This window comes from Nothobranchius furzeri, chromosome 2, assembly GCF_043380555.1.
Source record: "Nothobranchius furzeri strain GRZ-AD chromosome 2, NfurGRZ-RIMD1, whole genome shotgun sequence".
NCBI classification, from domain to species: Eukaryota; Metazoa; Chordata; class Actinopteri; order Cyprinodontiformes; family Nothobranchiidae; genus Nothobranchius; species Nothobranchius furzeri.
The window spans coordinates 45128158-45142662 of record NC_091742.1 but is presented as its reverse complement, the minus strand read 5'-3'; positions in this window follow the sequence as shown (position 1 = coordinate 45142662).

Here is a 14505-nt window from a genome sequence, read left to right as displayed (position 1 = left end):
ATGACGAAATGGTAGGCAAACGTAAGGCCACGTCGGTACGCCTGACTTCGCCGCGCCGCCACAGCCCCGCCTTCTGGAGAAAACTCCCATAAAGTGACGCCAAGCAACCCCAACTTGTCTTCAGTTTCCTGCTAGAAATATGGGGTGATTAGTTGAAAGGGCGAATTTTGGACAATTTCCCAGTAAAACTTGACCTTTTAAGGCGTGAGGGGGCGGGGCTTATGTGACATCATCAATCAACCATTCATTTGTCTTCGGGGGCGATGACGATTGTCCATAGAAAATTACTTTAACTGTAATTCTTTCATTTATGAAATTATAGCAATTTGAATTTTTTTGGCGAGTGCTCGAACTTTGAGGCCTGGCCCCGCCTCTTCAGTATTTACGAAAAGTCAGTTTTATTTTCTCATTTGATTCGTCCATCGCTTCTGTTCGATCGCACATTATTTTTGAGACAATCGTGCGAAAAATGACCAAACTGTTTAACCAAATATAGAGCCTAGAAATGGCCAAAATGGGGTAAAAATGGCCACTTTAGTCCAAAATGGCCGACTTCCTGTTTGATATTGACCATGGGTGCAAGAGGCTTTTCTGTGCGTATTGTTGAATTCTACAGGTGTACCAAATTTTATCACTCTACTATGAAAAAAGGTCAATGCGGAGGGGTATTTTTAATTTTCCAGGGGGCGCTGTTGAAACACTTTTATACCAACTTTCACATTGCCAGTGAAATACGTAAATTTCACGCACTTTCTATATTGGGCCAGAATTTGGTGAGTTTTTGGATATGCTAAGACCCCCTAAAGGCCGTCCAAAGACGCGGAAGAAAAAAAAAGAAAAAAAAAGAAGAAAGAAAGAAAAATTAAAGCTGCAAGCAGCGTCGTTCGGCCCTCGCAGCGAAGCTGCTCGCCCTCCTTCCGCAACCCCTCCGCTCCATCCGCGACGCTCTCCAAACCCAGCTCCGCGCTTCTCCATCCTGGCCGGCAGCCGGGGGCACCAGGGCACGTCTGGCAGAACAGAAAGTCAACCACCCCGACACCAGAAACCGTGAACGGCCTCCGCGTCCACACCTCACCCTGACTCAGCATCCCCTCTGAGACCACCATTACACGTCTCACCACTAGGAGATACTCTATCTTTACTACACTGGTGATGTGATGTTCAGTCTCGGGCATATCGAAGGCTGTTTGTGGAAGTTACAGTCAAACGTAAGGTCACAGCGTCACGCCAGAAATCGCCATGGCATAAAAGCCCCCCCTTTCTGAAAAGCTATCAGATCTGAATGGTCATTACAACATCATGAAGACAGTGCATGACCTTAGTGTCATCTTGACTAAATTAGAGGGGACAAATATGGACATTTCACCATAAAACAGTAGACTTCCTGTAGTCAGGGGGCGGGCTTAGGTGATGTAAGCTGTCCACATTGTCACTGTCTTCAGATGGGGTCAGTGATCACACAGACAAAATTTGAAATTGATCTGATCATGCACATGGGAGTTATTAAGTCAAGTAACATAATGGCGACTGGTCAAAGTTTGAGGCTTAGCCACGCCCACACCTTTATACTTATTTAAAATCCAATGGTTGAATTTTTTCCTCTATGTCTTAAGAGTATATAGCAGGAGTTTGAAGGTGATCGGTGGAAAGGACGACGAGACATCATTCTCCTCATAACGTGTGCGAAAACCACTAAATCGAGAACTTGGACAAAAATGGCCGACCTCCTGTGCGACATTGTACTTGGCTCCAAGAGACTTTTTTGTAGGTCCTGAGACACTACATTAGTGTGCCAAATTTCGTGATCCTCAGTCAAAGCATGGCTTGGGGCTGATTGTTTTAATGGTCCTAGGGGGGCGCTATTTCAGAAAATAGGCCACGCCCACAAACTTCAGCTGTCCATGTCTATTAGGGGTCAGAGTAAGAAATCGCCATGGCATCAAAGCCCCTCCCTTTCTGAAAAGCTAGCAAATCTGAATGGTCATTACAACATCATGAAGACAGTGCATGACCTTAGTGTCATGTTGACTAAATTAGAGGGGACAAATATGGGCATTTCACCATAAAAAATAGACTTCCTGTAGTCAGGGGGCGGGGCTTAGGTGATGTCAGCTGTCCACATTGTCATTGTCTTGAGATGTGGTCAATGATCACACAGACACAGTTTGATATAGATCTGATCATGCACATGGGAGTTAAGTCAAGTGATGTAATGGCGAAAGGTCAAAGTTTGAGACTTAGCCACGCCCACACTTTTATACTTATATAAAATCCGATGGTTGAATTTTTCTCCCTTTGTCTTAAGAGTATATAGCAGAAGTTTGAAGGCGATTGGTGAAAAGGGCGATGGTGCAACACTCTCCAAACAACGTGTGCGAAAACCACTAAATCGAGTACTTGGACCAAAATGGCCGACTTCCTGTGCGACTTTGTACTTGGCTCCAAGAGACTTTTTTGTAGGTCCTGAGACCCCACATTAGTGTATCAAATTTCGTAATCCTCAGTCAAAGCATGGCTTGGGGCTGACAGTTTTAATGGTCCTAGGGGGCGCTATTTAAGAAAATAGGCCACGCCCACAAACTTCAGCTGTCCATTTCTATTGGGGGTCAGACTAGGATCACTCATCAGACATTTTGTTGTGATGTCACAATGATTGAAGAAATGAGAGACAAACGTATTTTCATGGCGTGATGGCGAATTTCGCCATGCTCCCAAAGCCCCGCCTTTATTCAAAACCTGCCAGTACTACAGATCAAGTGACCTCAACTTGTCTGCTGCCATTTGCCAGTGATTGCTGGTGATTGGTTAAAAGGAGTCCAATAGGGAGCTGTGAAAAAAAGAGTGGCGTGGCGACAGGTCAAAGTTTGAGGCTTAGCCACGCCCACACCTTTATACTTATATAAAATCCGACGGTTGAATTTTTTCATCTATGTCTTAAGAGTATATAGCAGATGTTTGAAGGCGATTGGTGAAAAGGGCAATGGTGCAACACTCTCCAAACAACGTGTGCGAATACCACTAAATCGAGTACTTGGACCAAAATGGCCGACTTCCTGCGCGACTTTGCACTTGGCTCCAAGAGACTTTTTTGTAGGTCCTGAGACCCCACATTAGTGTATCAAATTTCGTAATCCTCAGTCAAAGCATGGCTTGGGGCTGACAGTTTTAATGGTCCTAGGGGGCGCTATTTCATTAAATAGGCCACGCCCACAAACTTCAGCTGTGCAGTTCTATTAGGGGTCAGAGTAGGATCACTCATCAGAAATTGTGTGGCGATGTCACAATGATTGAAGAAATGAGAGACAAACGTATTTCCATGGCGTGATGGCGAATTTCGCCATGCTCCCAAAGCCCCGCCTTTATTCGAAACCTGCCAGTACTATAGACCAAGTGACCTCAACTTGTCTGCTGCTATTTGCCAGTGATTGCTGGTGATTGGTTAAAAGGAGTCCGATAGGGAGCTGTGAAAAAAAGAGTGGCGTGGCGACAGGTCAAAGTTTGAGGCTTAGCCACGCCCACACCTTTATACTTATATAAAATCCGACGGTTGAATTTTTTCATCTATGTCTTAAGAGTGTATAGCAGATGTTTGAAGGTGATTGGTGAAAAGGGTGATGGTGCAACACTCTCCAAACAACGTGTGCGAATACCACTAAATCAAGTACTTTGACCAAAATGGCCGACTTCCTGTGCGACTTTGCACTTGGCTCCAAGAGACTTTTTTGTAGGTCCTGAGACACCACATTAGTGTACCAAATTTCGTAATCCTCAGCCAAAGTATGGCTTGGGGCTGACAGTTTTAATGGTCCTAGGGGGCGCTATTTCAGAAAATAGGCCACGCCCACCGGATGTTCACATCAGATTCTATTTGGGGCTGGACTAGGATCACTCCCAAGAAGTGTTGTGGCGATATCTTTAGAAATGACGAAATGGGAGGCAAACGTAAGGCCTAAGCGGTACACCTGACTTCGCCGCACCGCCACAGCCCCGCCTTCTGCAGAAAACTCCCATAAAGTGACGCCAAGCAACCCTAACTTGTCTTCAGTTACCTGCTACAAATCTGGGATGATTATTTGAAAGGGCGAATTTTGGAAAATTTCCCAGTAAAACTTCACCTTTTAAGTCCTGAGGGGGCGGGGCTTATGTGACATCATCAATCGACCATTCATTTGTCTTCGGAGGGCAACGTCGATTGTCCATAGAACATTTCTTTAACTGTAATTCTTTCATTTATGAATTTATAGCAATTTGAATTTTTTTGGCGAGTGCTCGAACTTTGAGGCCTGGTCCCGCCCCTTCAGTATTTACGAAAAGTCAATTTTATTGTCTCATTTTAATCGTCCATCGCTTCTGTTCGATCGCACACTATTTTTGAGACGATCGTGCGAAAAATGACCAAACTGTTCAACTAAATATAGACCCTAGAAATGGCCAAAACGGGGTCAAAATGGCCAATTTGGTCCAAAATGGCTGACTTCCTGTTTGATATTGACCATGCGTGCAAGAGGCTTTTCTGTGCGTATTGTTGAGTTCTACAAGTGTACCAAATTTCATCACTCTACTATGAAAAAAGGTCAAAGCGGAGGGGTATTTTTAATTTTCCAGGGGGCGCTGTTGAAACATTTTTTTACCAACTTTCACGTTGCCAGTGAAATACGTAAATTTCACGCACTTTCTATATTGGGCCAGAATTTGGTGACTTTTTGGATATGCTAAGACCCCCTAAAGGCCATTCAAAGACGCGGAAGAAAAAAAAAGAAAGAAAAAAAAAAAAATAAAAATAATTAAAGCTGCAAGCAGCGTCGTTCGGCCCTCGCAGTGAAGCTGCTCGCCCTCTGTCCGCACCCCCTCCGCTCCATCCCCGACGCTCTCCAAACCCAGCTCCGCGCCGCTCCGTTCTGGCCGGCAGCCGGGGGCACCAGGGCACGTCTGGCACAACAGAAACATCAACCACCCCGACACCAGAAACCGTGAACGGCCTCCTCGTCCACACCTCACCCTGACTCAGCATCCCCTTTGAGCCCAGCATTACACGTCTCACCACTAGGAGATACTCTATCTTTACCACACTGGTGATGTGATGTTCAGTCTCGGGCAAATCGGAAGCTGTTTGTGGAAGTTACAGTCAAACGTAAGGTCACAGCGTCACGCCAGAATTTGCCATGGCATCAAAGCCCCTCCCTTTCTGAAAAGCTAGCAGATCTGAATGGTCATTACAACATCATGAAGACAGTGCATGACCTTAGTGTCATGTTGACTAAATTAGAGGGGACAAATATGGGCAGTTCACCATAAAACAGTAGACTTCCTGTAGTCAGGGGGCGGGGCTTAGGTGAAGTCAGCTGTCCACATTGTCGCTGTCTTCAGATGTAGTCAGTGATCACACAGACAAAGTTTGAATTTGATCTGATCATGCACATGGAAGTGATTAAGTCAAGTAACGTAATGGCGACTGGTCAATGTTTGAGGCTTAGCCACGCCCACACCTTTATACTTATTTAAAATCCGACGGTTGAATTTTTTCCTCTATGTCTTAAGAGTATATAGCAGGAGTTTGAAGTTGATCGGTTGTAAGGACGACGAGACGTCATTCTCCTAATAACGTGTGCGAAAACCACTAAATCGAGTACTTGGACCAAAATGGCTGACCTCCTGTGCGACATTGCGCTTGGCTCCAAGAGACTTTTTTGTAGGTCCTGAGACACTACATTAGTGTGCCAAATTTCGTGATCCTCAGTCCAAGCATGGCTTGGGGCTGACAGTTTTAATGGTCCTAGGGGGCGCTATTTCAGAAAATAGGCCACGCCCACAAACTTCAGCTGTCCAATTCTATTAGGGGTCAGATTAGGATCACTCATCAGAAATTGTGTGGCGATGTCACAATGATTGAAGAAATAAGAGACAAACGTATTTCCATGGCTTGATGGTGAAATTCGCCATGCTCCCAAAGCCCCGCCTTTATTCGAAACCTGCCAGTGCTATAGACCAAGTGACCTCAACTTGTCTGCTGCTATTTGCCAGTGATTGCTGGTGATTGGTTAAAAGGAGTCCAATAGGGAGCTGTGAAAAAAAGAGTGGCGTGGCGACAGATCAAAGTTTGAGGCTTAGCCACGCCCACACCTTTATACTTATTTAAAATCCGACGGTTGAATTTTTTCATCTATGTCTTAAGAGTGTATAAAAGATGTTTGGAGGTGATTGGTGAAAAGGGTGTTGGTGCAACACTCTCCAAACAACGTGTGCGAAAACCACTAAATCGAGTACTTGGACCAAAATGGCCGACTTCCTGTGCGACTTTGCACTTGGCTCCAAGAGACTTTTTTGTAGGTCCTGAGACACCACATTAGTGTACCAAATTTCGTACTCCTCAGTCAAAGCATGGCCTGGGGCTGACAGTTTTAATGGTCCTAGGGGGCGCTATTTCAGAAAATAGGCCACGCCCACCAGATGTTGACATCTGATTCTTTTGGGGGCCGGACTAGGATCACTCCCAAGAGGTGTCGTGGCGATATCTCTAGAAATGACGAAATGGGAGGCAAACATATGTCCACGTCGGTACGCCTGACTTCGCCGCACCGCCACAGCCCCGCCTTCTGCAGAAAACTCTCATAAAGTGACGCCAAGCAACCCCAACTTGTCTTCAGTTACCTGCTACAAATCTGAGATGATTATTTGAAAGGGCGAATTTTGGAAAATTTCCCAGTAAAACTTGACCTTTTAAGTCTTGAGGGGGCGGGGCTTATGTGACATCACCAATCGACCATTCATTTGTCTTCGGGGGGCGATGACGATTGTCCTTAGAAATTGTTTTAACTGTAATTCTTTCATTTATGAAATTATAGCAATTTGAATTTTTTTGGCGAGTGCTCGAACTTTGAGGTCTGGCCCCGCCCCTTCAGTATTTACGAAAAGTCAATTTTATTTTCTCATTTGAATCGTCCATCGCTTCTGTTCGATAGTACACTATTTTTGAGACAATCGTGCGAAAATTGACCAAACTGTTCAACCAAATGTAGACCCTAGAAATGGCCAAAACGGCTAAAAATCTCCATTTCAACCCAAAATGGCCGACTTCCTGTTTGATATTGACCATGGTTGCAAGAGACTTTTCTGTGCGGACTGTTGAGTACTACAAGTAAACCAAATTTCATAACTGTACGATAAACTAAGCTTTATGGAGAGGGGTATTTTTCACTTTCTAGAGGGCGCTGTTCAGCCACTTTTTTATGAACTTTCACATCGCCAGTGAAATACGTAAATTTCACGCACTTTCTATATTGGGCCAGAATTTGGTGACTTTTTGGATATGCTAAGACCCCCTAAAGGCCACCCAAAGACGCGGAAGAAAAAAAAAATAATAATAATTAAAGCTGCAAGCAGCGTCGTTCGGCCCTCGCAGCGAAGCTGCTCGTCCTCCGTCCGTGCCCCCTCCGCTCCATCCCAGATGCTCTCCAAACCCAGCTCCGCGCTTCTCCGTCCTGGCCGGCAGCCGGGGGCTCCAGGGCACGTCTGGCGGAACAGAAAGTCAACCACCCCGACACCAGAAACCGTGAACGGCCTCCTCGTCCACACCTCACCCTGACTCAGCATCCCCTCTGAGCCCACCATTACACGTCTCACCACTAGGAGATACTCTATCTTTACCACACTGGTGATGTGAAGTTCAGTCTCGGGCAAATCGGAGGCTGTTTGTGGAAGTTACAGTCAAACGTAAGGTCACAGCGTCACGCCAGAAATCGCCATGGCATCAAAGCAGCCTCCCTTTCTGAAAAGCTATCAGATCTGAATGGTCATTACAACATCATGAAGACAGTGCATGACCTTAGTGTCATGTTGACTAAATTAGAGGGGACAAATATGGGCATTTCACCATAAAACAGTAGACTTCCTGTAGTCAGGGGGCGGGGCTTAGGTGATGTCAGCTGTCCACATTGTCACTGTCTTCAGATGTGGTCAGTGATCACACAGACAAAGTTTGAAATTGATCTGATCATGCACATGGGAGTTATTATGTCAAGTAACGTAATGGCGACTGGTCAAAGTTTGAGGCTTAGCCACGCCCACACCTTTATACTTATTTAAAATCCGACGGTTGAATTTTTTCCTCTATGTCTTAAGAGTATATAGCAGGAGTTTGAAGGTGATCGGTGGAAAGGACGACGAGACATCATTCTCCTAATAACGTGTGCGAAAACCACTAAATCGAGTACTTGGACCAAAATGGCCGACCTCCTGTGCGACATTGGACTTGGCTCCAAGAGACTTTTTTGTAGGTCCTGAGACACTACATTAGTGTGCCAAATTTCGTGATCCTCAGTCAAAGCATGGCTTGGGGCTGATAGTTTTAATTGTCCTAGGGGGCGCTATTTCAGAAAATAGGCCACGCCCACAAACTTCAGCTGTCCAATTCTATTAGGGGTCAGAGTAAGATCACTCATCAGAAATTGTGTGGTGATGTCACAATGATTGAAGAAATGAGAGACAAACGTATTTCCATGGCGTGATGGTGAATTTCGCCATGCTCCCAAAGCCCCGCCTTTATTCGAAACCTGCCAGTACTATAAACCAAGTGACCTCAACTTGTCTGCTGCTATTTGCCAGTGATTGCTGGTGATTGGTTAAAAGGAGTCCAATAGGGAGCTGTGAAAAATAGAGTGGCGTGGCGACAGGTCAAAGTTTGAGGCTTAGCCACGCCCACACCTTTATACTTATTTAAAATCCGTAGGTTGAATTTTTTCCCCTTTGTCTTAAAAGTCTATAGCAGAAGTTTGAAGGTGATTGGTGAAAAGGGCGATGGTGCAACACTCTCCAAACAACGTGTGCGAAAACCACTAAATCGAGTACTTGGACCAAAATGGCCGACTTCCTGTGCGACTTGGTGCTTGGCTCCAAGAGACTTTTTTGTAGGTCCTGAGACCCCACATTAGTGTACCAAATTTCGTAATCCTCAGTCAAAGCATGGCTTGGGGCTGACAGTTTTAATGGTCCTAGAGGGCGCTATTTCAGAAAATAGGCCACGCCCACCGGATTTTCACATCACATTTTTTGGGGGGCAGGACTAGGATCACTCCCAAGAAGTTTTGTGGCGATATCTTTAGAAATGACGAAATGGGAGGCAAACGTAAGGCCTAAGCGGTACGCCTGACTTCGCCGCGCCGCCACAGCCCCGCCTTCTGCAGAAAACTCCCATAAAGTGACGCCAAGCAACCCCATCTTGTCTTCAGTTACCTGCTACAAATTTGTGGTGATTATTTGAAAGGGCGAATTTTGGAAAATTTCCCAGTAAAACTTGACCTTTTAAGTCCTGAGGGGGCGGGGCTTATGTGACATCATCAATCGACCATTCATTTGTCTTTGGAGGGTGATGACGATTGTCCATAGAACATTTATTTAACTGTAATTCTTTCATTTATGAAATTATAGCAATTTGAATTTTTTTGGCGAGTGCTCGAACTTTGAGGCCTGGTCCCGCCCCTTCAGTATTTACGAAAAGTCAATTTTATTGTCTCATTTTATTCGTCCATCGCTTCTGTTCGATCGCACACTATTTTTGAGACGATCGTGCGAAAAATGACCAAACTGTTCAACCAAATATAGACCCTAGAAATGGTCAAAACGGGGTCAAAATGGCCACTTTAGTCCAAAATGGCCGACTTCCTGTTTGATATTGACCATGGGTGCAAGAGGCTTTTCTGTGCGTATTGTTGAGATCTACAAGTGTACCAAATTTCATCGCTCTACAATGAAAAAAGGTCAAAGCGGAGGGGTATTTTTAATTTTCCAGGGGGCGCTGTTGAAACATGTTTTAACCGACTTTCACGTTGCCAGTGAAATACGTAAATTTCACGCACTTTCTATATTGGGCCAGAATTTGGTGAGTTTTTGGATATGCTAAGACCCCCTAAAGGCCATCCAAAGACGCGGAAGAAAAAAGAATAATAATAATAATAAGAAGAAACGGAGCAGATACAATAGGCCTTCGCAGCTTCACTGCTCGGGCCTAATAATTAAAGCTGCAAGCAGCGTCGTTCGGCCCTCGCAGCAAAGCTGCTCGCCCTCCTTCCGCACCCCCTCCGCTCCATCCCCGAAGCTCTCCAAACCCAGCTCCGTGCTTCTCCATCCTGGCCGGCAGCCGAGGGCACCAGGGCACGTCTGGCGGAACAGAAAGTCAACCACCCCGACACCAGAAACCGTGAACGGCCTCCTCGTCCACACCTCACCCTGACTCAGCATCCCTTCTGAGCCCACCATTACACGTCTCACCACTAGGAGATACTCTATCTTTATCACACTGGTGATGTGATGTTCAGTCTCGGGCAAATCAGAGGCTGTTTGTGGAAGTTACAGTCAAACGTAAGGTCACAGCGTCACGCCAGAAATCGCCATGGCATCAAAGCCCCTCCCTTTCTGAAAAGCTATCAGATCTGAATGGTCATTACAACATCATGAAGACAGTGCATGACCTTAGTGTCATCTTGACTAAATTAGAGGGGACAAATATGGGCATTTCACCATAAAACAGTAGACTTCCTGTAGTCAGGGGGCGGGGCTTAGGTGATGTAAGCTGTCCACATTGTCACTGTCTTCAGATGTGGTCAGTGATAACACAGACAACGTTTGAAATTGATCTGATCATGCACATGGGAGTTATTAAGTCAAATAACGTAATGGCGACTGGTCAAAGTTTGAGGCTTAGCCACGCCCACACCTTTATACTTATTTAAAATCCGACGGTTGAATTTTTTCCTCTATGTCTTAAGAGTATATAGCAGAAGTTTGAAGGTGATCGTTGGAAAGGACGACGAGACATCATTCTCCTAATAACGTGTGCGAAAACCACTAAATCGAGTACTTGGACCAAAATGGCCGACCTCCTGTGCGACATTGCGCTTGGGTCCAAGAGACTTTTTTGTAGGTCCTGAGACACTACATTAGTATGCCAAATTTTGTGATCCTCAGTCAAAGCATGGCTTGGGGCTTATAGTTTTAATGGTCCTAGGGGGCACTGTTTCAGAAAATAGGCCACACCCACAAACTTCAGCTGTCCAATTCTATTAGGGGTCAGAGTAGGATCACTCATCAGAAATTGTGTGGCAATGTCACAATGATTGAAAAAATGAGAGACAAACGTATTTCCATGGAGTGATGGCAAATTTCGCCATGCTCCCAAAGCCCCGCATTTATTCGAAACCTGCCAATACTATAGACCAAGTGACCTCAACTTGTCTGCTGCTATTTGCCAGTGATTGCTGGTAATTGGTTAAAAGGAGTCCAATAGGGAGCTGTGGAAAAAAAGAGTGGCGTGGCGACAGGTCAAAGTTTGAGGCTTAGCCACGCCCACACCTTTATACTTATTTAAAATCCGACGGTTGAATTTTTTCCTTTATGTCTTAAAAGTATATAGCAGACGTTTGAAGGCGATTGGTGAAAAGGGCGATGGAGCATCACTCTCCAAACAATGTGTGCGAAAACCACTAAATGGCGTACTTAGACCAAAATGGCCGACTTCCTGTGCGACTTTACACTTGGCTCCAAGAGACTTTTTTGTAGGTCCTGAGACACCACATTAGTGTACCACATTTCGTAATCCTCAGTCGAAGCATGGCTTGGGGCTGACAGTTTTAATGGACCTATGGGGCGCTATTTCAGAAAATAGGCCACGCCCACCGGATGTTCACATGAGATCTTTTGGGGGGCCGGAGTAGGATCACTCACAAGACGTTTTGTGGCGATATCTCTAGAAATGACGAAATGGGAGGCAAACGTAAGGCCACGTCGGTACGCCTGACTTCGCCGCGCCGCCACAGCCCCGCCTTCTGCAGAAAACTCCCATAAAGTGACGCCAAGCAACCCCAACTTGTCTTCAGTTATCTGCTACAAACTTGGGTTGATTATTTGAAAGGGCGAATTTCGGAAAATTTCCCAGTAAAACTTGACCTTTTAAGTCCTGAGGGGGCGGAGCTTATGTGACATCATCAATCGACCATTCATTTGTCTTCGGGGGGCGATGACGATTGTCCATAGAACATTACTTTAACTGTAATTCTTTCATTTATGAAATTATAGCAATTTGAATTTTCTTGGCGAGTGCTCAAACTTTGAGGCCTGGCCCCGCCCCTTCAGTATTTACGAAAAGTCAATTTTATTTTCTCATTTGAATCGTCCATCGCTTCTGTTCAATCGCACACTATTTTTGAGACGATCGTGCGAAAAATGACCAAACTGTTCAACCAAATATAGACCCTAGAAATGGCCAAAATGGCTAAAAATCGCCATTTCAACCTAAAATGGCCGACTTCCTGTTTGATATTGACCATGGTTGCAAGAGACTTTTCTGTGCGGACTGTTGAGTACTACAAGTATACCAAATTTCATAACTGTACGATAAACTAAGCTTTATGGAGAGGGGTATTTTTCACTTTCTAGGGGGCGCTGTTCAGCCACTTTTTTATGAACTTTCGCATTGCCAGTGAAATACGTAAATTTCACGCACTTTCTATATTGGGCCAGAATTTGGTGACTTTTTGGATATGCTAAGACCCCCTAAAGGCCAGCCAAAGACGCGGAAGAAAAAAGAAAGCGTAATAATAATTAAAGCTGCAAGCAGCGTCGTTCGGCCCTCGCAGTGAAGCTGCTCGCCCTCCGTCCGCACCCCCTCCGCTCCATACCCGACACTCTCCAAACCCAGCTCCGCGCTGCTCCGTCCTGGCCAGCAGCCGGGGGCTCCAGGGCACGTCTGGCAGAACAGAAAGTCCAACCAGACAACAGAAACCGTGAACGGCCTCCTCGTCCACACCTCACCCTGACTCAGCATCCCCTCTGAGCCCACCATTACACGTCTCACCACTAGGAGATACGCTATCTTTACCACACTGGTGATGTGATGTTCAGTCTCGGGCAAATCGCAGGCTGTTTGTGGAAGTTACAGTGAAACATAAGGTCACAGCGTCATGCCAGAAATCGCCATGGCATCAAAGTCCCTCCCTTTCTAAAAAGCTTTCAGATCTGAATGGTCATTACAACATCATGAAGACAGTGCATGACCTTAGTGTCATGTTGAGTAAATTAGAGGGGACAAATATGGGCATTTCACCATAAAACAGTAGACTTCCTGTAGTCAGGGGGCGGGGCTTAGGTGATGTCAGCTGTCCACATTGTCACTGTCTTCAGATGTGGTCAGTGATCACACAGACAAAGTTTGAAATTGATCTGATCATGCACATGGGAGTTGTTAAGTCAAGTAATGTAATGGCGAAAGGTAAAAGTTTGAGGCTTAGCCACGCCCACACCTTTGTACTTATTTAAAATCCGACGGTTGATTTTTTCCCCCTTTGTCTTAAGAGTATATAGCAGAAGTTTGAAGGCGATTGGTGAAAAGGGCGATGGTGCAACACTCTCCAAACAACGTGTGCGAAAACCACTAAATCGAGTACTTGGACCAAAATGGCCGACTTCCTGTGCGACTTTGCACTTGGCTCCAATAGACTTTTTTGTAGGTCCGGAGACACCACATTAGTGTACCAGATTTCGTACTCCTCAGTCAAAGCATGGCTAGGGGCTGACAGTTTTAATGGTCCTAGGGGGTGCCATTTCAGAAAATAGGCCACGCCCACAAATTACAGCTGTCCAAATCTATTGGGGGTCAGACTAGGATCACTCACCAGACATTTTGTGGCGATGGCACGATAATTGAAGAAATGAGAGGCAAACGTATTGCCATGGCGTGATGGTGAATTTTGCCATGCTCCCAAAGCCCCGCCTTTTTTCAAAACCTGCCAGTACTGGAGACTAAGTGACCTCAACTTGTCAGCTGCTATTCGCCAGAGATTGCTGGCGATTGGGTAAAAGGAGTCCAATAGGTAGCTGTGAAAAAAAGAGTGGCGTGGTGACAGGTCAAAGTTTGAGGCTTAGCCACGCCCACACCTTTATACTTATTTAAAATCCGATGGTTGAATTTTTTCCTTTATGTCTTAAGAGTATATAGCAGAAGTTTGAAGGCGATTGGTGAAAAGGGCGATGGAGCATCACTCTCCAAACAACGTGTGCGAAAACCACTAAATCGAGTACTTGGACCAAAATGGCCGACTTCCTGTGCGACTTTGCACTTGGCTCCAAGAGACTTTTTTGTAGGTCCTGAGACACCACATTAGTATGCCAAATTTCATAATCCTCAGTCAAAGCATGACTTGGGGCTGACAGTTTTAATGGACCTAGGGGGCGCTATTTCAGAAAATAGGCCACGCCCACCAGATGTTCACATGAGATATTTTGGGGGGCCGGACTAGGATCACTCACAAGACGTTTTGTGGCGATATCTCTAAAAATGACGAAATGGGAGGCAAACGTAAGGCCACGTCGGTACGCCTGACTTCGCCGCGCCGCCACAGCCCCGCCTTCTGCAGAAAACTCCCATAAAGTGACGCCAAGCAACCCCAACTTGTCTTCAGTTATCTGCTACAAATTTGGGTTGATTATTTGAAAGGGCGAATTTTGGAAAATTTCCCA